The sequence below is a fragment of the Emydura macquarii genome, unplaced genomic scaffold (assembly GCF_026122565.2).
Source record: "Emydura macquarii macquarii isolate MOO-44397 ecotype Brisbane River unplaced genomic scaffold, CSIRO-AGI_Emac_v2 contig_2636, whole genome shotgun sequence".
Lineage (NCBI taxonomy): Eukaryota > Metazoa > Chordata > Testudines > Chelidae > Emydura > Emydura macquarii.
The window spans coordinates 34192280-34213366 of NW_027132773.1; the positions used below are offsets into that span (position 1 = coordinate 34192280).

A 21087-nucleotide genomic window follows, 5' to 3' on the forward strand; every position below is an offset into this window, starting at 1 on the left:
ACCAAAACTCACAGTCTGGTGAAACCCTGACATACTATAAGCAGCTCAACCAGATGCTCTCCAGTGCTACAGAACAGAGCCATTTTACTCCCTGGACAGTTCAAGGGCCCCAGGGGAAGTTCATGGTGATCAGCCGTAGATGGAGGACCCTAAGGGAAGCCCGGGGCTGTCACCAAGCACAGAGTCTTGGGTGAGGTGAAGCTGACATGCACCAGTGGGAGCCACAGCCACTCTGCCCTCGTCCAGGACTCCAGGGAGGAGATGGAGAAACAGCAAATGAATCAGCATTGCCTCAGCCAGGTGAGAACTCGATTGTCAGAGGCGAGATGACATACGGGCCCGTCATTGCCTGTGTAGGACTAGTCTGTACCAAGGGATGTTGCAAGGTGAAAGGTGGACAAATGCTAGTTGTAGTTTCCCTTCTTGGCATAGGTGCTGCATTTCTACCTCCAGCATCCAGTGGGCAGGCGTTGACTACTGCCCTGTCTACCACTCTCTGCTGCATGTGGGAAACGGTCATCCCCACCAGTGCCCAGGGTTAGGCTTCAGCTGCTGCTGCATCTGTGTTCCCTGCTGGCCATGGGAAACTGCCGTCTCTCCCCCCTTTAATCTGTTCAAACCCCTCTGTGCAAAGCAGACATTAAAATACAAAAAGTACATTATTAAAATAATTCATTATTTAATTAATTTTAATAAATAATTAAAACTTAAAAAAATATAAAAGCTTAAAATACAAGAGACAGAACTGGGGATGGGAACAAGCACTTGCAGTGTATATAGCAGTGTGCTTTCTCTTACAGGACACTAGCATTTAGCATTTAAAGAGGCCGTCCAAACTTTTAACAGTAACACTGTCCCAGGATATGTCTAAAGCCTTTGTTAGTGCAAAGTCAAGAGCACTTCAGAAGTCTCTTGGAAATACATGACTGGGCTCCCACTGCTGCCGGGGAAAGTGGGGTGGAAAGGCACATCTCCATTGGATGAATGGATGCTCCTCCATCTAGTTCAGCAGCCTGTTTACATTGGCCTGAATTTTACTCCAATCTTGTGGAATGATGTAGGAGAATGTCTCATAGATGCTATGAGTTTCCAGATTTTTGTCTTTCAAATTTCTAGGCAGACTCAACTTCCCATGCCCTCCATTGTAGTTAACCATTCCCCAACATGATTTGCCCTTCAGTAAGGAGATGATGAAGGATCCAGGGCATAAATTGAGGGTTTTCCTCCAGAGCCTGGAATAACTGTTCTTTTTCAGCAAGGAATCACAAGCAAATTAACATCCTCCAATGCCACCACAGCCTAAAATAATAATAAGAGCATCACTACTATTCTTCTGGTGTCCCAGATCTGCTTCCCCTCCCCCCATCCACACGCAAGCTCCCCAGAGACTTTTTATGATGGTGTTTTCTTAATAAATGTAAAATATTTGCCATCGTTATTGGGGTTAGGAACCCTGGAATTTAGCAGCTGCAAAGTGGAGAGTTTCAGTTATGGAGGCACATGAAGGCCGTGAGATGACAGTTGTAACTTACACCTGGCTGTGTTAAATGTTAATGGGATGATACTTTTCCTTTTGTTAACCTGGACAGAAGAGTTTTATATACCATTTCCATGCATCCCAGGCATCATCCCAGAAGGCCACCAATCATCGGCACTAGGTGCAGAACCAGAGAAGCAGAAAGAATAGGACACGATAGGACCTTCTAATAGAGGCTCATAGGGACGTGGGCAGGAGGTGTTACTGCCTCTTTGAGCTTCAGAAGAGGATGTGAGAGCAGGAACCCCAAGCTGCAGCTGAGAAGATGCTGGAGAAGGAAGAACTTATGGTGGCTGAATACACCATCCGTGACACTGCCATGCAAGAGCAAAGAGAACCAGAATCAAATGGCCACATTTGAATGCTCCCTGGGCGTTATGGCCAACAAGTGCTGAAACAACCTCACCTCTGCACTGGTCTAGAGTCAGGTCATCCTCATCCTGCAGCTCTGAATCCTCCTTCATGAAACTACAAGCTACCTCTGTGTGGGGGCATAGCCAGTCCGTGGAAGGAAATGCCAAGGGTAAGATTTACCCTCATCACTCCAACTCCATTCAGGGACAGTGGTGTGGTGACAGGAACCCTGTGACATTGCACTCTGCCCCTTGTGCACATTACACCTGGTTTAAGGCAGCTGGACTGGACTGCTGCTATTGTTCACTGCTTCAGTGTTAACAATTCAGAGCAGCAGTATTGCTAGTACTTTTCACTTTTACATTAATTCATTCTTAATGCAGCTGCACCGATAGTGTTGATCACTGATGCACAGTGAAAGGTTAATTCAGGTGCGCTGACAGTGGTAGGCACAGTTGCACTGTTAAATGCTTAAAGCTGATATTGATGATGTTATTTACTTGAATAATCCTTCCTTTGTTCAGTCGCTTTGTTTTTGTGAGTACTTTGACTACACTAGAGAGGGAGGGGTACTTAACACAATTTTATTTCAGCATCACCATCTTAATAAATGCACATTTGGAGAAGGCTTTCATAGTCACAGAACTATAGGACTAGAAGGGACCTCGAGAGGTCTTCTAGTCCAGTCCCCTGCACTCAAGGCAGGATCAAGCATTTTCTAGACCATCCCTGACAGGTGTCTGTCCAACCTGCTCTTAAAAATCTCCAATGCCAAAGATTCTGCCACCTCCTTAGGCAATTTATTCCAGTGCTTAACCTGACAGTTAGAAAGTTTGCTTAATGTCCAACCTAAACCTGCAATTTAAGCCCATTTCTTCTTGTCTATCCTCAGAAGTTAACAAGAGCAATTTTTGTCCCTCCTTGTAACAACGTTTTATGTACTTGAAAACTTTTATCTTGTCCCCCCCTCAGTTTTCTCCTTTCCAGATTAAACAAACCCAGTTTTTTCAATCTTCCCTCATAGGTCATGTTTTCCAGAACTTTAATCATTTTTGTTGCTCTTCTCTGGACTTTCTCTAATTTGTCCACATCTTTCCTGAAATGTGGCACCCAGAACTGGACACAATACTCTATCTGAGCCCTAATCAGCACAGGGTAGAGCAGAAGAATTACTTCTTGTGTCTTGCTTACAATACTCCTGCTAAATACATCCCAGAATGATGTTTGCTTTTTTTGCAACAGTGTTATACTGTTGACTCATATTTACCTTATGATCCATTATGACCCCCAGATTCCTTTCCACAGTACTCCTTCCTATCGAGTCATTTCCCATTTTGGGAAATGGGGTTGTTCCTTCCTAAGTGGAGTACTTTGCATTTGTCCTTATTGAATTTCATCCTATTTACTTTAGACCATTTTTCCAGTTTGTCCAGATCATTTTGAAATTTACTCGTATCCTCCAAAGCACTTGCAACCTCTCGCAACTTGGTATCATCCACAAACTTTATAAATGTACTCTATGCCATTATCTAAATCACTGATCAAGATATTGAACAGAACCAGACCCAGAACTGATCCCTATGGACCCACTCGATATGCCCTTCCAACTTGACTGTGAACCACTGATAACTGCTCTCTGGAAAAGGTTTTCCAATCAGTTATGCACCCACCTTATAGTAGCTTCATCAAAGTTGTATTTTTCTAGTTTGTTTATGAGAGGGTCATGTGAGACAGTATCAAAAGCCTTACTAAAATCAGGATATACCACATCTACAGCTCCCCCTCCCCTCCTCCCATCCATAAGGCTTGTTACCCTGTCAAAGAAAGATATTAGATTGGTTTGACACAATTTGTTCTTGACAAATCCATACGGACTGTTACTTATCACTGTATTATCTTCTAGGTGTTTGCAAATTGATTGCTTAATTATTTACTCCATTATCTTTCTGGGTACTAAAGTAAAGCTGACTGGTCTGTAATTCCCCAGGTTGTCCTTATTCCCCTTTTTATATTTGCCCTTTTCGAGTCCTCTGGAATCTCTCCTGTTTTCCATGACTTTTCAAAGATAATCGCTGATGGCTCAGCTATCTCCTCAGTCAGCTCCTTGAGTGTTCTAGGATGTATTTCATTAGTCCCTGGTAACTTGAAGACATCTAACTTGTCTAAGTAATTCTTAACTTGTTCTTTCCCTATTTTAGCCTCTGTTGCTACCTCATTTTCACTGTTAGATGTCCAATTACTATTAAACTTTTGAAAACTGAAACAAAAGTCATTTAGCGCTTCTGCTGTTTCCACCTTTTCAGTTATTGTTTTTTCCCCCTCATTGAGCAATGGACCTACGCTGTCCTTGGTCTTCCTCTTGCTTCTAATGTACCTGTAAAATGTTTACTTGTTACCCTTTATGTCTCTAGCTAGTTTAATCTCATTTTGTGCCTTGGCCTTTCTAATTTTGTCCCTACATACTTGTTTGTTTATATTCATCCTTTGTAATTTGACGTAGTTTCCAGTTTTTATAGGACTTTTTTGAGTTTCAGATCATTGAAGATCTGGTTAAGCCAGGGTGGTCTCCTGCCATACTTCCTATCCTATGCATACATACACACATACATGCTATCCTAATGCAGATACAAAGTCACAAGCTGTCCCTGACTCTCCGAGCCAGGCAGGGGAATTAGGATCTGGGCAGGGAAAAAAGGATCAGATCCCCGGAACTGGAGCCTCTGGCCAGCCATCTCCACAGCTGCATGCCAGGCATGGGGGGACTAGGCAGCTGGGTGGGGAAAAGCCATGTATCCCACTCATTCAGAATAGGACACATGGCTTTCCCCTGGAACACAGACGACAAACACAAGCAGAGGTGGTGTGCTGCAGTAAGTTGCCAGGCACACACCACTTCTGCCCATGTGACCAGAATGGACAAACATTGCTTTCCCAAAATACACCGTGAGACTTTGGAAGGAGCAACTCAGAATAGTGCAGCGCTAAGAACCAAGGGAAATGCCCCCAGAAGGCAAGTGCTGTCGTTTGACTCGGTACAATGGCAGTGAGTGCTCAGTAACTTGAGGATGGCTTGAGCTGGCCTTTGCAGCTTGGCCTCATCACTCATGCTTGGCCAGCTGGAGAGGTGTACCTCATGTGAAACAATTTGAACTAACAATGCAGTGAAGACCAGCCCTTAGCTTCACTCTCATATGATTCCAATAGTTATACCAATAAGAACATGTATTTTGATTGAAACTGACTGGTGGGCGAGCAGTTAACATTCATCATGGACCAAGGATTTTGTGTGCTTAGGGCTTGGTTTTGGCTCTGGGAGCTTGTGCCATGCAAGAGTGTACATGGAAGTGTAGTGCCTGAGTGGCAGAAGCCAGAGGCGGAATGATTCCAAGGGGGCTGGGGAAGCCTGCTCCAATGTGCCCCTTTTAAAGGGGCATGGTCAGCCTCTGAGGTTAGGTATGTACATAGAGGCACAGAGGCCCCCAATTCACTCAGTGGGGATGTGGAACATCTCTGGATGTTCCAGCTGCATCCTTCCCTCTTGGGCTCAGGGAGCAGTGGCTGTCTGGCTGCCTGTTGTGCAGGTGTACTGATGGGGAAAAGGAGCTCCCTGAGCTTGCCTTCCCCACCTAAGGGAAGCCAGAGTCTCACCTTTAATCTAAACTCGTATCAGGATAAGCAGACCGAGCAGACTCCTAGAAAGCGACAGTTGCACTAATCTGCATTAGAGAGATTAATGTTGCAGTTTGTTTTGAATAGGATGGGATGAAATATGGCTACACCACAACAGTCTGCAGTGGAGAGACAAATGCGAGCCCCATTCATTGTAGCATACATGTCCCACAGTGCTGGCTACTGGTGGAGCTGATAGATAGGCTATCATGTTTCCGTCTGCAAACACAGACCTAGTCTGAGAATAGCAAATTCATCTGTTATGGAAACAGAATGATTCTATATCCAGGAATGATGATTGACCCCCACCTCGGCCCACCCCTTTGATATCCCACTGTTAGCTTGCTTTGTTCTTCCAAAGGTATCAAATAGCATTGGAGTTAAACTCAGATTGCAAACTACACAATCGCTTCAAAAGCCATTGAGGGCAATACTGGGTATTCTCTCTCTTTTAAAGTAAATGTAATGCTTGTGAAAAGTGCTGGGTTGACAGCCCTGCAACCAGAAGTCTTCTGTTCCCACATAACTGATATGCAATGATAGAAACAATGCTAATTTCTCTCTGATGCCCTACCAGTGCACCTCAACCCTCTTTATAAGTGAAAAGGGAATTTGCTCTCCATGCCCCTTCACTTTTTGGTTTCTTTACTGAGACAGCCAACAAGGGTGCCCGTTACGATGTGAATTTTATGATTCAGCCACATGTCTACAAGGAGCTGAAAAGATCACCTGCTTGTTGTACATAGGTCACCTAAAAGCCATCAGAGAACAACAATTTTCAGTCACTATTTGAACCTAAGGTGATAGATTGAACCTATTCCTTTTACTTGGCAGCCTGCACATTTGGAAATATGATTGGCAGTTGTATTCTTAAATAGAAATGAACAGGTTTAGATCATACAATCAGTGCTTAGAAAAGCCACAGTTACATACGTGCTGGGGAGAGAAGTGATTGGCTTATCACCTTCATAAGTATCTTTTTGAATACTAAATATTAGACCCCTATTGACAAGCATAGCTCATAAGAGAAGTCTGATCATTAGTAGATGTAGTTTAGCAGAAACATTTTATGATGTAATTGTCCATCACTAATGACATTTGACGAGAGATAATTGTGGCCAGAGAGAGAATTCATGAAAAATCCTAATGGCTTCAAAACTAATTTATTAAAGGATTGAGAGGGATTTTCTGCATAAACAATGCAGTCGTAGAAGCATTAACTTAATGCCCCTGTGACCAGCTATGGGGCCTGTTCTCATTAGAATCAATGGGATTTTTTTTATATTGACATAGGTAGGAGCTGGAGCTCCTATTACAATAATAATTAGGAAGTTTTGTGAAAGTTTCCAAGGACTGCAGATATTAAAGATGGAAATTTGCACACTTTTGAAAGGTCTTCTCAAGATGGGACCAAAACACCCAAAACTCATTTCTGCCAACTGAGTGAGATCCAAAATAAACAGAGAAATTCATCTAAAGAGATGGACTAAGTAGCATGGGCCAGATTGTGACTGACTTTTAATCAAGGGCACATGGAGCAGGGGGCACATGAATGGATCCCTCCCCATATCCCTCTCCATGGCCCACACAAGGGCTTGTCACAGCATCATTCCTGTGCTTGGGGGTATGCAGGGATGACTCCTTCATTACACAGTGCCACAAAGGCAGCAGGGAAGATGCAAAGCTATTGCAAATGCAAAGCCACCTCCCTCCCTTCCTGTCCCATGACATTTGCACTTCAGCACACCAGAACAAGGATGGTGCTGCCTGTGCAGTTCCCCTGTGCACCAGTCAGAGGTGATGCAGCTCCAGACCTCCCTTCACTCTGGCCAGTGGCTAAGGGTGTGTGTGCACTTGTGATTCCCAGCTCTGGAGACGTACTTGTGCTAGCTTGCATAGAGCTAGTGTGCTAAAAATAGAACGTAACCACGGCGGTGCAAGCAGCAAGACGGGCTAGCTGCCCAGGGTATGGACCCATCTGAGACCCTTGGCCCTTATTCAGGCCAGCTAGCCCCTCCTGCCACTTGTGCTGCTGCAGCTATATTCTATTTTTAGCATGCTAACCTAGATGAAAGCGAGTGTGACTATGTCTCCTCGTGCTGGAAATCACACTCCCAGCTCAAAGTATAGCCATACCCTAAATGGCCCAGTTTGGCTCCATGCAGGTAACTGTTGTATAGATCCTGAATAACTCCACTGCAGTCCCCTGAGTTCTACCGGCTGTTAGTGAGATCCAATCCAGGCTCAAAAGCTTAATAACAATTATTAAATAATATATTTGTGGAGAAAAGATACTTTGGAAATAGTCATTTGTACATTTCTCCAAAAGGAAATGTAGGGAATTCCCCAGCTAGTGAAGTCAGGCTTCCAAATTAACATTTATATTGGGTGTAAGTGTTACAGACACCGCTTTTAAAGCCTCTATCTAGAGTCTGATGTTGAAATCAGTAGAAAGTAATTGGTTGTGTTTTAATTCATTTCCAATATGTGCTTCTGTCCGGAACAAATTAGATGTTTCAATCAGCTCTAATATATTATCTAGTGACTATGGATTTAGCAGTGTTCCTAGGTTTGTATATCTCTTCTCACTAACAGATCAAATGCATCCCCAGACTGTCCAGGTTAGTTGCAGTGCAGCAGGCACACTGGTAGTGAAGCAAATCAGCTTCCTGCAAATCACCTAAAAAGCTCACAGCAGGAGCCCCAGTTTGTGCTGAATGACTTTTCCTCTACAAAGCCACCGTGGGATCAAAATTGTTGCCATGGCTTTCAGATAAGGAGGTTTACAGGACACAGAATTTGACTGCCTTTGAAACCTTCATTTGTAATTCTAGAAAGGCCCCATCTGAGGATATTTGCATAAGGGCAGAGGCTTCACTTCACAGAGAAACTTGCAGAAGCCCATCCCTACACAAAGCTCAAATGCAACTCAAGTGAAGTAGCTAAAAAGCCACTTTGTTGGCTTATCATGCACAAGGCATTTACCAGAGTCCTGTAGGGTCTTGCATGTTTAATTTACTCTCACATTCAAGTGCCCAAAGAGTTTTTGTCTGAGTTAATTGTTAGTAGCCAGATGATGGTCTCAGGAGAGCTTCTTACAAGAACAAAATTTACTGCATCAACAGATTATTGTGCTTTTTATTTGGGCAAGTTTGTCCCGACTACACAATTATTGAACAGAATGATATTTAGTGTTTGAGGCACATATACAGTACATGGATATGTTCCATGAATCAGAGGAGGTTATATGTACATATATTGGGCATTTGTATTGTTTATTTTGTGGCACTATTTATTCTGTGGCACTCTTTTTAAATATGTGTAGCAGTTACAATTACAAGTCTATATAGAAAAGTACAGAAATTAGATTTTCTATTGTTGAATGCATTTCAAGGAATCTCAATAAGAACTGTGTGACTGCAAGTTCAGACCATTTTCATTAGTCAAACACATAAAAGGCTACGTATGTCTGAGCGCAATACATAGCTTTTTAAACTGTGTTCAAGGAGACGCTCACTGAACAAGTGATATTTGGTTCTGTTCCCTGGTGTTCCAGTCTAAGGGCCAAATATTGAGGTCCTTGCCTAGGCCGAGCTCATCCTGTCTGGTAGAAGAAACAGTGGGAGGAGGCTCTGGGGTAGGAAATCTGAGATAAATCCTTTGTGGAGATCCTCCCTGCTGGTTCTGTCAGGGAGTGGAATGGGATTTGTCTGACTCTCACTGAATAGGGCCTGGGACCCACCCTCAAACCTGGCAGATCCCCTGGGCCATCCAGGTAGAAGCCTTATGCCTCCAGTCTAGCTCTGGCACCAGCAGTTTCTCCCACCCAACTAATAGAGGGTCCCAAAGAAGATCCTTAGGCTAAAGAGGCATAGCAAGATCCAACAGCGGGAAACTGAAGTTAGACATATTCAGACTAGAATAAGACGCGGTGAAGATAATTAACTCCTGGAACAACTTACTGAAGGCCATGGTGGATTCTCCATCACTTGAAGCCTTTAAATCAGGACTGGATGTCTTTTTTTGCAGGTTTGTTCTAGCTCAACTAGAAGTTATGGACTCGGTGCAGGAGTCACTGGTGATGTTCTGTGACCTGTGCTATGTTGGAGGTCAGACTAGATGATCATAAACAGGCACCTCTAGCCTTAAAATCTATGAGGGAAGGAGGAAGAGGGGAAAAAGATAACACAGCTCCACGCTTCTTTTTCAGAGAATCACTGAAGGGCTGGTTGATTGATGTGTGCTGCTTCTTCCTCTTCTCCCTCCCCTTCCCCCAACAGCTGCAGTCCCCAGCTCCACTGACTGCCCTCTGTAGGGTCCAGAGGAGGTGATGGTGTGGCGCGGTAGAGGCAGCTGTTCTCTATTTCTGTGTGGGGTGGGAGATGGGGAAGATCCATATGGGAAGTGTCCTCGCCGTATGTGTAAGACAGTCCAGGCCTTAGATTTCTCCGAGTTTTTCCTTAGGCAACTCCCAGTCAGTAGAACTTTCTTCTGATAAGGACTGAGTAAAACCGAATAAAACCTAAGAAAGGCAGTCAGGATTTGATCCTAAAATAATGATTCCTGATGTTCCATTGTCGTGATAGGGACTAAAAAGCTACTTGTGTCTAGCTTTGTATATCAGGAAATGAGGGGGTAGAGCAACGAAAGTCATTCCAGGAACTTGAGCTGTGAAGTGTAGTCTGCTCTAGAGAGCTACATTGCTCAGATATTGTGTATACAAGATCGAAAATAATCCATAACGGCTTTAAAGAATCAATTATACTGCTAGAGAAGAAATGGGCCATATAAACTCATCACGTTTTAATGTCTTTCTCCTCTGTAAATGCCTTCTCATGAATTATTGTCGGTGGAATTTACTACCTTGCCAGCATCTCAAGGGATTTTTTTCTTCTGTTCTTTATGCACAAATAAAAAAATCTTCCAGGAACTATCATCGCGCTGCATTTTAGGTTTGCACTTAACAGTCCTGTGGCTTGCACACTGGGCCAAGTCCTGTAGTCCGTATTCCGTCCTAAGCAGACAAAACTGAATTCTGGGAGTTTTATTAGGGAAGGACAGGGATCCTGATCGCAAGAGGTGCTGAGCACCCACCCCTCTCCCTGAAGGCAATGGGCCAGAGTCTGAATTCCTCATCGGTGGTCCATGCGCCCCTCCACAGTATGGAGACAACAGACCTCACACTATCTGTTCCTCCAACCCTGCAGAAGCCCGACCAGGGGGTTTGGACTCTGTGATTTGGAGGGGGCGAGGAGGCAGTGGAGAAGCTCGTGAGCTTCTTCAGATTCTCCTCCTTCAGATTCACCCCTCAAGCCCACAGGGGAAGCTGGCACAAGATAGTATACAGCCTGAGACTGTATTAACTTGGGCGGTTTAATCTCTCTGCCCAGCAGAATCCCCCTGGGGATTTAATAGGGTATTGTGGAAGCCCCTGAAAGCATGGTTCCTGCAGTGATGATTCTTAGCCCCTCTGTCCATAGATGTAGAGGAGATGACAAGGCGCTAAATGAGAACTGCAGGATTTCCCATTGGAAGTTTGCTTTAATGAGGCCTTTGGATTGGGTCCTGTGTGCTCACTCTAGCTCTCTGATACATGACATTTAATTATGATTTTAATAAGACTTTTGATACAGCCTTACATGACATTGTCATAAGCAAATTAGGGAACTGTGGTCTAGATGAACTTACTGCAAGGTGGGTGCACAACTGGTTGAAAGACCATACTCAAAGTGTAGTTATCAATGTTTCACTATCAAACTGGGAGGGTGTATCTAATGGAGCCCTGCAGAGGTCAGTCTTGGTCTGGTACTGTTCAATATTTGCATTCATGACTTGGAGCAGAGAGTATGCGTATAAAATTTGCAGATGATACAAAACTGGGGTGTGGTGTTGCAAGTACTTTGGAGGACAGGATTAGAATTCAAAACAACCTTGACAAATTGTAGATTTGATCTGAAGTCCACAAGATGAAATTCAATAAAGCAAGTGCAAAGTACTCCACCTAGGAAGGAAAAATCAAATGCACAACTACAAAATGGGGACAAACTAGTTAGGTGGTAGTACTGCTGAAAACAGGGTGACAAGATAGCAAGTGTGAAAAATCAGGACAAAGGGTGGAGGTAAATCGGTATCTATATAAGACAAAACCCCAAATATCAGTGCTGTCCCTATAAAATAAGGATATTTGGTCACCCCAGCAGAAAGATCTGAGGGTTATAGTGTATTACAACTTGAACAAGAGTCAACAATATGATGCAGTTGGGAAAAAGGTTCATATCATTGTTAAATGTATTAACAGAAGTGTTGTGTGTAAGACATGGGAGGTAATTGTACCACTTAACTCGGCACTGGTAAGACCTCAGCTGAAGTACTGTGTCCAGTTCTGGGTGCCACACTTTAACAAAGATGCGGACAAGCTGGAGAAAATCCAGAGGAGAGCAATAAAAATGATAAAAGGATTAGAAAACCTGATCTGTAAGGAAAGGTTAAAAAAACTGGGTGTGTTTAGTCTTGTGAAACGTCTTGAGAAAAGAAGACTGAATGGGGCACCTGTTAAAAGTCTTCAACTAAGTTAAGAGCAGTTATGAGGAGGATGGTGATCAACTGTTCTCCATGCCCACTGAAGGTAGAACAAGAAGCAATGGGTTTAATTTGCAGCAAGGGAGATTTAGGTTGGATATTTGGAAAAATTTTCCGACTATAAGGGTAGTTAAGCTCTGGAATAAGCTTCTAAGGGGAATTGTGGAATCCCCTCATTGGAGGTTTTTTTAAAAAAGGTCAGACAAATATCTGTCATGGATCTAGGTTTATTTTGTCCTGCCTCAGCACAGTGGCTTGACTTGATGACTTGTCAGGGACCTTTCCAACCCTACGTTTCTATGATTCTATGTACTTTGGAAAATCAGCTGTTGGGTAGGTAGACACAAGGTAGACACAGTGTGCACCACATATAGATGGCAGGATCAAACCATGGCCATTCTGTAGCTACTGTAGTAGATGATTTTCTTACATTGATTTTTAGGTTTTTTTTCACATTAATGCGGGGTGAGCATTTCCTCTTATAAATATCACAAAACAGGGCTGGAAGCAATTGAAAATTCCAGTCCTTCCAGACTACATTACAACATTTTAACCGAGCATTGTACATGTAATAATAACAATTTCAAATGTCCTTTTATCTATATCCGTGCTACTCTTTTGTTTCAAAGGAGGCATAACCTTATTCCAGCAGGACTCCTTTCTGTTGCTGGAAGGGCAGATCTTTTTTGTAATCTACTTTAATGAGAAATAAACAATTTAACACTGTGCACTGTTTCTAGCAGAGTCATTTAAATGGCACCTCAGGAATTCAGTGTAATACTTTGAAGTGCACTCTTATCTGTATTTAATCACACAGAAACCTACAGTAACTCACTGATTTACAGAGAAGTTTTTAAAGAATTTCACATCTATGACGGTGAGGGGAAACAGCACTTTGGAGAAAGTCTTTGCACCTGGCCGCACAGGAATCGTCATGCACTGCATTGAGTCCCTTACAAAGGCCACTAACCTGACACAATCACACACACTACCTTATTGAACCAAGAGAGAATGAGAGAGCTAATTTCTGAAGGCCAGACTGTGTCACCTTTACACATGCTGAGTGACACTTTACTTAGCAAGTTGTTCCGTGGAAGAATATGGGACTACTTCTAAGCGAGAATAAGTGTGAATAAGAGTGGCACAATTTGGTATTTCTAGGTATTCGTGAGAAACTGATCACAGTAATGGTTGGGCTCCAAACACAAAATTAAACGCAATGAATTGAAACGTAACATTTACGTAACATAACATTTGTATATTTATAAGGTTACAATACAAACAATGTTAGGGAATTTTGGAGGGTGTTTAGGACTGAAATGTGGGTGAGAAACGGATTGCTGGACTAAGATGGGAGTGTGTAAAGGACGGGAAACATGGGGAGAGAGGCAAGAAGAAGGGTGAGAAGCATAGTGGGCAGAAAGAGTGAGGGCAGGCAGCTAGAAAGTTGCAGTGGTAAGAAAGCAACCAACAACCAGTGGCTATACAGAACTGAGAAAAATGTTGTACAAGTTGGATGAGACAGACCAGTCCTATGGTGATGACTGTATGGACTGTGGCACCTAGGTCCTTTTCTGAGGGGAATGGGCATAGTTTCCAAGTGGTGAAAAAGTGCATCTTGCTGCTGCTGCCTCCTTATCAAGGAGCAGAGAGGAATCCAGTAGTACTTCACAGCTGGGCACGATTTTGACAGTTTTGGCTGGTGGCTTCCAGAGAAGGGTGTGATCAAGGTTTTGGCTATCTCCTCACCTCAAAGCATTTCACTCTTCCTACCAACATCACTGTTGTCTTCCCTGGGATGAGTTTCATCCAGGCACTGGTCTCTTGGAGATGGCTCATCTGTGAGGATGTTGGTCATTTGTGCTGGATAGGAAATGTACAGTTGAATGCCATCAGCATATTCATGGCATTATCCAATTTCCTCCCAAGGCATCATGTATATTGAAAAGGAGCAGGGACAGAACTGGTCCTGTGGGACTCACATGTGAGAGCTCATGAGGATGAGAAGCTACTACCTATTATCATTCTTGAACATGGTAGAAAGGATTGATGAAAATCAGTTTAGTGCTGCACCATTCACACCAGCTACATTTGTAGGGAGATGAGCCGCATCATAATTGACCATGTCAAAAGCCACAGCAGGTCAAGCTGTATGAACTTTAAAGTTTGGTCTCTGTACAGAGCCATAAAGAGGTCACCACTCTGGGCTACTAAAGTCATCTCAGAGTAATGGTCCAGCCTGAACCCTGATTGTGAGGAGTCCAAGGATACCACTTATGTCTTTGCCTAGGAAAGGGAATGGTATAGTGATTTTTTTGGGGAGTGGGGAGGGGAGGGGGTTGTTTGTTTTTGCAGCATTTGATCTATTGACTGGAAAGTGCTTTTTTTGCTGTCACAAATTCTTATGGTATGTATAGATTCAAGCCAAAAACAAGTACATAAAAATTGTCTTTAAAATATTCAGTGAGTAATGCAGGAATAACACACATCAAAGGAATAAAGAGTTTGTGTAATAATTTGTCAGATTTACCTTCGGTGATTATCAGAATGTATCAGAGTGGAAATATGTGACAGATTCTCTATTCTTTATACTGGCTTGTTTTAAAGGTGCTGATCATTTTTTTCTCTAAAGTCAGTAGGGGGCAATTTTACAAAATAGAAATTAACTTTAGATTTTTTGACCTAATCTGGCCCAATTTGCAGTTGCTTGACTGACTGTTGTGACCAGTGCAGTCTATAAGTTCGTGCAGAGACACTAAGATTGTCTGGTATTTACCAATTTCTTTCCTCCTAGGTTGTAAATGTTGCACTTTTTTGGGTTCCTGCTGCTTTATTGGTTGTTTCCAGTTTGTTTATCTTTTTGGAGGGGGTTGATTCCATTGCTGTGTGCAGTGAGACAGTGTCCATAGCTAGCAGTTAATGAGCTTTTTGACCACTGAAGCAGTGAAGTATTGCCTGGGAATCTGAAGGCTTTTTTTCCCTTTCATGGGTTAGATAGTTGAGTTGAGGCCAGCAGGTTAATGAAAGGGTTCTCTGAGCATGGCTAGCTGCCTAATGAGACTGAGCATGTTTGAACCAAATCTGCACCACAAACTTCCAGCATCTGCAGTAGACTTTGGAAGGTGCTCCATTTTCTTCTAATTATTACTGGAACTAGAAAAACTGTGAAATAAGTTGGTTTGAAAGTATCTGAACATGATTCATTTTACCCTAGAATACCACTAATAATTTTTTCAGCTAAACAAACAAATTAAAAGTCTAGAAAATATTATTTTTAAAAAGAACAACTAGGAAACAGATTCTTTTTAACCCTTAACCTCTGAAAATACTCAATAAATCATTAGCTACTCATTAACAAAAACAATGTGTGACTTATTGACCAGGAAGCAAAAACTTGGAAGCTTTGACAGAGAAAGGGTGGCATTGGTTTTGAAATGCTTTTTCTCTTTAAAAGATAAGTTGTTACAATGGCAAACAAATTAAACTGTGTATTAAATCTTGACATTGAAAAGCACATTAATCTAATAGCGTAACTTTTTAAATGGATGTTTTTGGTGCAGTGAGCTAATCAAAGAATATGTTTATAATATGCACCTTTATATCTGTCCCCTGAGAAGAATGGATTGCCATATACCAAGCTTAACTAGGTTTGTTGTGTCTCACTTTCAAGGGTACTCATTTATGTTTTTCAAACTGTTGTTCTTGTCTACAGTTTGTTGCAAAGTAGTTTCCTCTGTTGTCAATTGCTTCAAAGGAAGCAAAGAGGCCAGAGCAGACTGAAATATTTATAATAGACATTTTTATTGTCAGAATGAGCCTGAGTTGAGTTCCTGAAACATCCATAAAAGTGGAGCAATTTTATGAGGTTGAATGAAAAATATTTTTCACCCTCTGGATGTTTGCAAAAAATAAAGGGGGCACTTCTGCTAAAAAATTTGCTCTTGTGAATTTTGAGAAAGCTGCCACTGATGAAGGAGATAATGGTGATGCAACTATAAAAATAATGTGGTCTAGAGGATAAATCACAGAAGCAAGAAATCTGGAGTTGTGTTCCCACCTCTGCCACTAACTGACCAAAGAAAAAGTTTTTACTTTGCAAACATCAGTAAGTACAAAATATTAAGTGTCGTGGATCTGATTTATTTACAAATAAATCCACAGAAGTTTGAACCATTTTTTTAAACTGGCCACTGAACTTAGGTTGTAACATTTGAGAAATATAATAAATACAATACAAAAAATGTAGGCATTAAGTGTTTAAGACAGAGCTTGCATTATCCCTTAATCTGTGGTTCTCTTCTCTACAGTATTTACCATGAGACCATCTGTACCTTTAATGGATAACTGACTGAAGCATGAGTGATTTAAATTGTTGCTTTCAGTGGCTGCAACTTCTAAATCGGACTCAAATACATCAATTTAGCATTGTCTCTGGCTTTTAAAGTGAGATAGTAACAGAAAAAACAACGAATTTGCAGACTATAAAACAGAAACATTCTGAAAATCCCATCACCTTTGCTTGGTATTCACTGTAAAACTGAAATTTCACAGATTAAGATTCTTAGCATTTTAATGTGTGAATATACACCTGTGAGAGTATATATATGTTTATTTATATTGAAGAATCAGGGGGGAAAAAAAGCCAAACAGATTGCCACTCCTCCGCTGAATCTTACTAGCATCTGACTTGACATCATGAATAAAATATATGTATGATGGTGTCACTTCAGTCTGCTATAGAACTTAGAGCTAGAAAATCTGTACCCAGAAACATATCGTCTTTACCTTTGGGGTCTGAGAACATGGTTCTGCCAGATAACATTCGATGTCATTGATTGAGTGTGAGGTATCTCACATGTGCCTTTATCATGGTCTGAAGGAGAGATGTGGTCTGTGAAAAAACTCCTTCATTGTAATCCTGGGGCTAACAATGGCTCCCTCTGTGTCATGGGGAATGTCATGGGTTAGACCCTGAACCAAAGAAAACCCCTCTTTAAAATTGTGACAGAACTCTAATGTCCCTCACTGGAGTGTTGTGAGGCATAGTTAATGTTTTTAAAGCTCTGTGGAAACTGTGTGTGCTAATTGCCATTGTCTGAGGGAGGTAAGTATTATTGCCACTTTACAGGTTGGGGAAGTAAAATACGTGGAGGCTAAGTGATATGTCCAGGCTACAGAATGAGTCAATGTCCAAAGTGGGATTAGAAAGGAGGGGTTCCTGGCTCCCAAAACCTTTGCTTGATCAATTAGACAGAGCTGCTACTTATTCATATCTAAGTAAAATAAGAGTCTGTAAGGTCATTTATTGGCAACATAGCAAGCAAAAATAAGAATTGGTGCAATGTACTTGAATGTGGGACATAATGATGAGAATACTCTGCACGGTGCAGCTTGTTTTTGTGAAACCAGGAAGAATCAACTTCATTCCTGATTTGCATATGTGGAACTGAGACCTCTGCGTAGATTTTTGTTTTGGTTATTTATTTATTGAGCTGTTGGTACCTCTGCATATTTTTCACTTTTACAGCATGTGGTCTTTGAAGTTTAAACCCCAACCTATTCCTACACAAACATTATGTGGAAAGGCAGCCCTTAGGTTAGACAGTGAGGTGAATTTTCAGCTCTGTGAGCAGTAACTTAGTTACATGACTTCCATTAACATTAATGGGAGTCATGCTGGTAAATTCCTGTGCACCGCACTGAACATTTAATCATGAATGCAGAATTACTGTACAGAAAAGCTAATGAAACTTGGCTTTTAGGTACCATGGTGTTTCAGGGGGAGATTTTCAAAGGCACAAAGGGCAGCTAGGTGCCCAGTTCTCATTAAAAGTCATGCGAATGGGGCACCTAACTCCCACTTGTGTCCTTGAAAATCTCCCTCTCAGAGAATAATAGTGTGGATGTTGCTATTTTGTACTGAACCTTTCTTCTGTAAGGGCCAGTCCTCCTCCTCTTGACGTCAATAGCAAAACTCCCATTTGTCTTCCACTTGAGCCAGGATCATACCTTGAATAGGAATGCTTTGTCTGATATCATTTAGTCTCACCAGTTTGCTTTCCATTGCACTGTTATTCCTGACACATTGTTGCTTTGAATCCTTCTGTATAAGGAGCAGTTATTTGGTTTATTCTAATATTTACATACATGATTGTAGATGCTTTTCTTTTCGTTGTAAAGCATGCCCCATGCCAGGTACGGGAAAGGTGGATATAGTGTCCATATTTTAAAAGAAAAAAAGACTCTCCATGTCCCCCTAAATCACCCACAAATGTTGTCCCTTACCAGCAATGTATCCCTCCCTTTCAGGGAAAGCCTAGGAGAACAAACAGGCCTTGCAACGTGATGAGAAAGTCAGAAGATTCAGGCTTTCTTGAACCGAGGGGAGGAGCAAGTTCTGTAGTTGGGGATCTCCTGGCGACAAACTGGCTGCCTTTCCTGCAGCAGTTTAAGCTTCCAAGTGGTCCTTAAAGTGTAGCCCTAAGAACTGCAGAGTGTGCTCCAGTAATCTAATCTTGAGGTGTCAAAGGCCTGGATCACTGTGGCAAAGCATCAACTAAAAAAAAAAAGTTGCAACTCCTAGTCAAATATAAGGGACAAAAAGTTGCCTTGGCCACCGCAGTTACTTGATATCCAGAAGAAGCAGTTGTTGACTCAATAGGAAATCCAGGTTGCAAGCCTGATTAACTGTGGGCAAACTCCTCCAGTGGAGGGAGAAGACACCCTCTCTGCCAATTCCACCGGTGCTTCTAATTTAATTAACAGATTTGTTTAATTAAAATATCTTGAACTTAAGTGTTAAGTTTTTCCTCCAAATATATAATATTAGTATCAAAAATGTAAATTACAACTTTGGAGCACAAGGTCTTGCTATAAACTGGAATATTGTATTTTCTTTATTCCTTAATATTGAACAGCTTGTTATTAACATTTTCAGCATCTCAGCTATGTATGCTCCCAATCATTTCCAAATTAGACTGCTGTGTAGCCCATAGAATCTGGGAAATATAAAACATGCCTTAATATCACTTAATAGAGGTCAAAACCTTTACATGAACAGCTGCCAAACTATGTGATCATGTTAGCTGTTGATAGAGGAAATGGAAAATACTTTCCAACTGGAATTGTTTGAGACCAGGAAACTTCTTTTTAAAAGGTTTTTATGCTCTGTATAATTAGCTTTCTAAATGAAGCTGTTATTCTTTGCAGATGATGAAACTGACTATTAACCATTTCAGTAAGTTTGTATATGCAAAATCTGAAACAGGCAGAATTGATCTTTTATCCCCTTATTACTTCCTAGGTTGCAGTACAGATAAATTCAATGCCAAAGAAATGTGCCATGTAAATGACTATGTAAGTTCTGAAAGGGGTGCATTGCAAGCTAACACAAACTTGCCCATGCGTCATTATTTTTTCAACAGTTGCTACTATTGATGATCAAAGGATCATAAAAATATCTCTCTGATTTCAATTATGTAATAAATAGGGCATTAAATCCTGAATAACGCCACTGATCTCAGTGGGACATGAATAAAATGAGCAAGATTTGCTCATGCAGTACTGTATAATGCATACAGTGTTCTCATAGACACTCTGAAGTTAGAGAAGTAGGGCTGTGTTACCTTCTACAGGTATTAAATATGAAAAATTACTTTCTTTTTATAAACTGCTGTTACTTAGTTTAGACTGTTACATGGTTATTATTGTTTGCAATGTTATTGTAGTTCTGTTGGTCCTTGGATAATTAGAGAGACAAGATGAGTGTGGTAATATCTTTATTGGTGAAAGAGACAAGCTTTCGAGCTTACACAGAGCTCTTTTTCGAGGTGAACTTGAAAGCTTGTAAAAACAACGAGAATCCTGTCGCACTTTAAAGACTAACAAATTTAATTTCTGCAGGCATAAGCTTTCGTGGGCTGCAACCCACTTCGTCACTTGTGTCTTTTAACAACAAAAGTTGGCCCAATGAAAGATATTACCTCCCCCACCTTGTCACGCTGTCATTGTGTCTCTTACAAAGATGTATTCCTCAGTCAAAGGGATCTGTATCTCAAATCTTTCAGTTTCTGTGTGGCTGTTTAGTTCTGCTCTGAGGTACATAGGTGTCAGACCAAAATAACTCCTTTGAAGTTAATGGAACTATACAGAGGCAAAACATATTCTTTTGGTTAAGACTCTGGGAGGAGATTTGTGTTCAGTTCCTGGTGGTGCCATAGACTTTTGTGACCATAAATCATTTAATTTCTATGTGCCTCCTTTCTTTGTTTGTAAAATGCCACACCTCTGCCTCACAGGGGTGTTGTGCATGCAGATTCGTTAATGCTGGTGAGGAGCTCAATGCTATAGTGCGGGGGACCCTGTGAGTATCCAGATAGACAGTATACAAGAACAGAACTGGCCTTACCATTTGTTGCTAGTCTTGCAAAACATTTGTGACCTCCACTCACAAAAATAATTGAAAATGTTGCCCCGTGTGACAGAAGCAAGGCCCTTGAAGGACTGAGAGCAGGGCGTGATCCTGTGCCCTCTGTCCCTTGCTTAGTGCACGACACCATGCTGCCTCTCTGTGGAACTGTCTCTCCTTGTGGCCAGAGGCCATTCTGTCTGCTCAGCAGAGGAGCTGGCTGAGCTACCAGCAGGGAGCCAGGGCTGATGGGACTCTGAGGCACCCTAGTGCCATCAACAGTAATTAGGTGACACACTAATGTACAGTTGTGATATTGATCTGGAATCTTCCCAAAAATCAAGTAACCAGTCACTGTATTTTTTTTCTTCACTCTAAAGCCCGGTTCTGGTTGCGGTGAGGGGGCTGTCAATAACCTTTTTAAACAAAAAATTGATTTTACACTTTTAACCCTAGCGAGACGTATTGTGTCAGTTCATATTTTCAAGGCCATTTTTGCAAGGAAAAGAATGAGAAACATCATATTTTTAAAGTGAGCTCT

General features: G+C 41.7%; 1 protein-coding gene across 4 annotated transcripts in view; it reads left to right on the forward strand.

The window, feature by feature from the left end:
• Window positions 1-21087, forward strand: part of CELSR1 (cadherin EGF LAG seven-pass G-type receptor 1) — a 256449-nt gene that overhangs the window by 160739 nt on the left and 74623 nt on the right. The gene's annotated exons all lie outside the window — the stretch shown is intronic.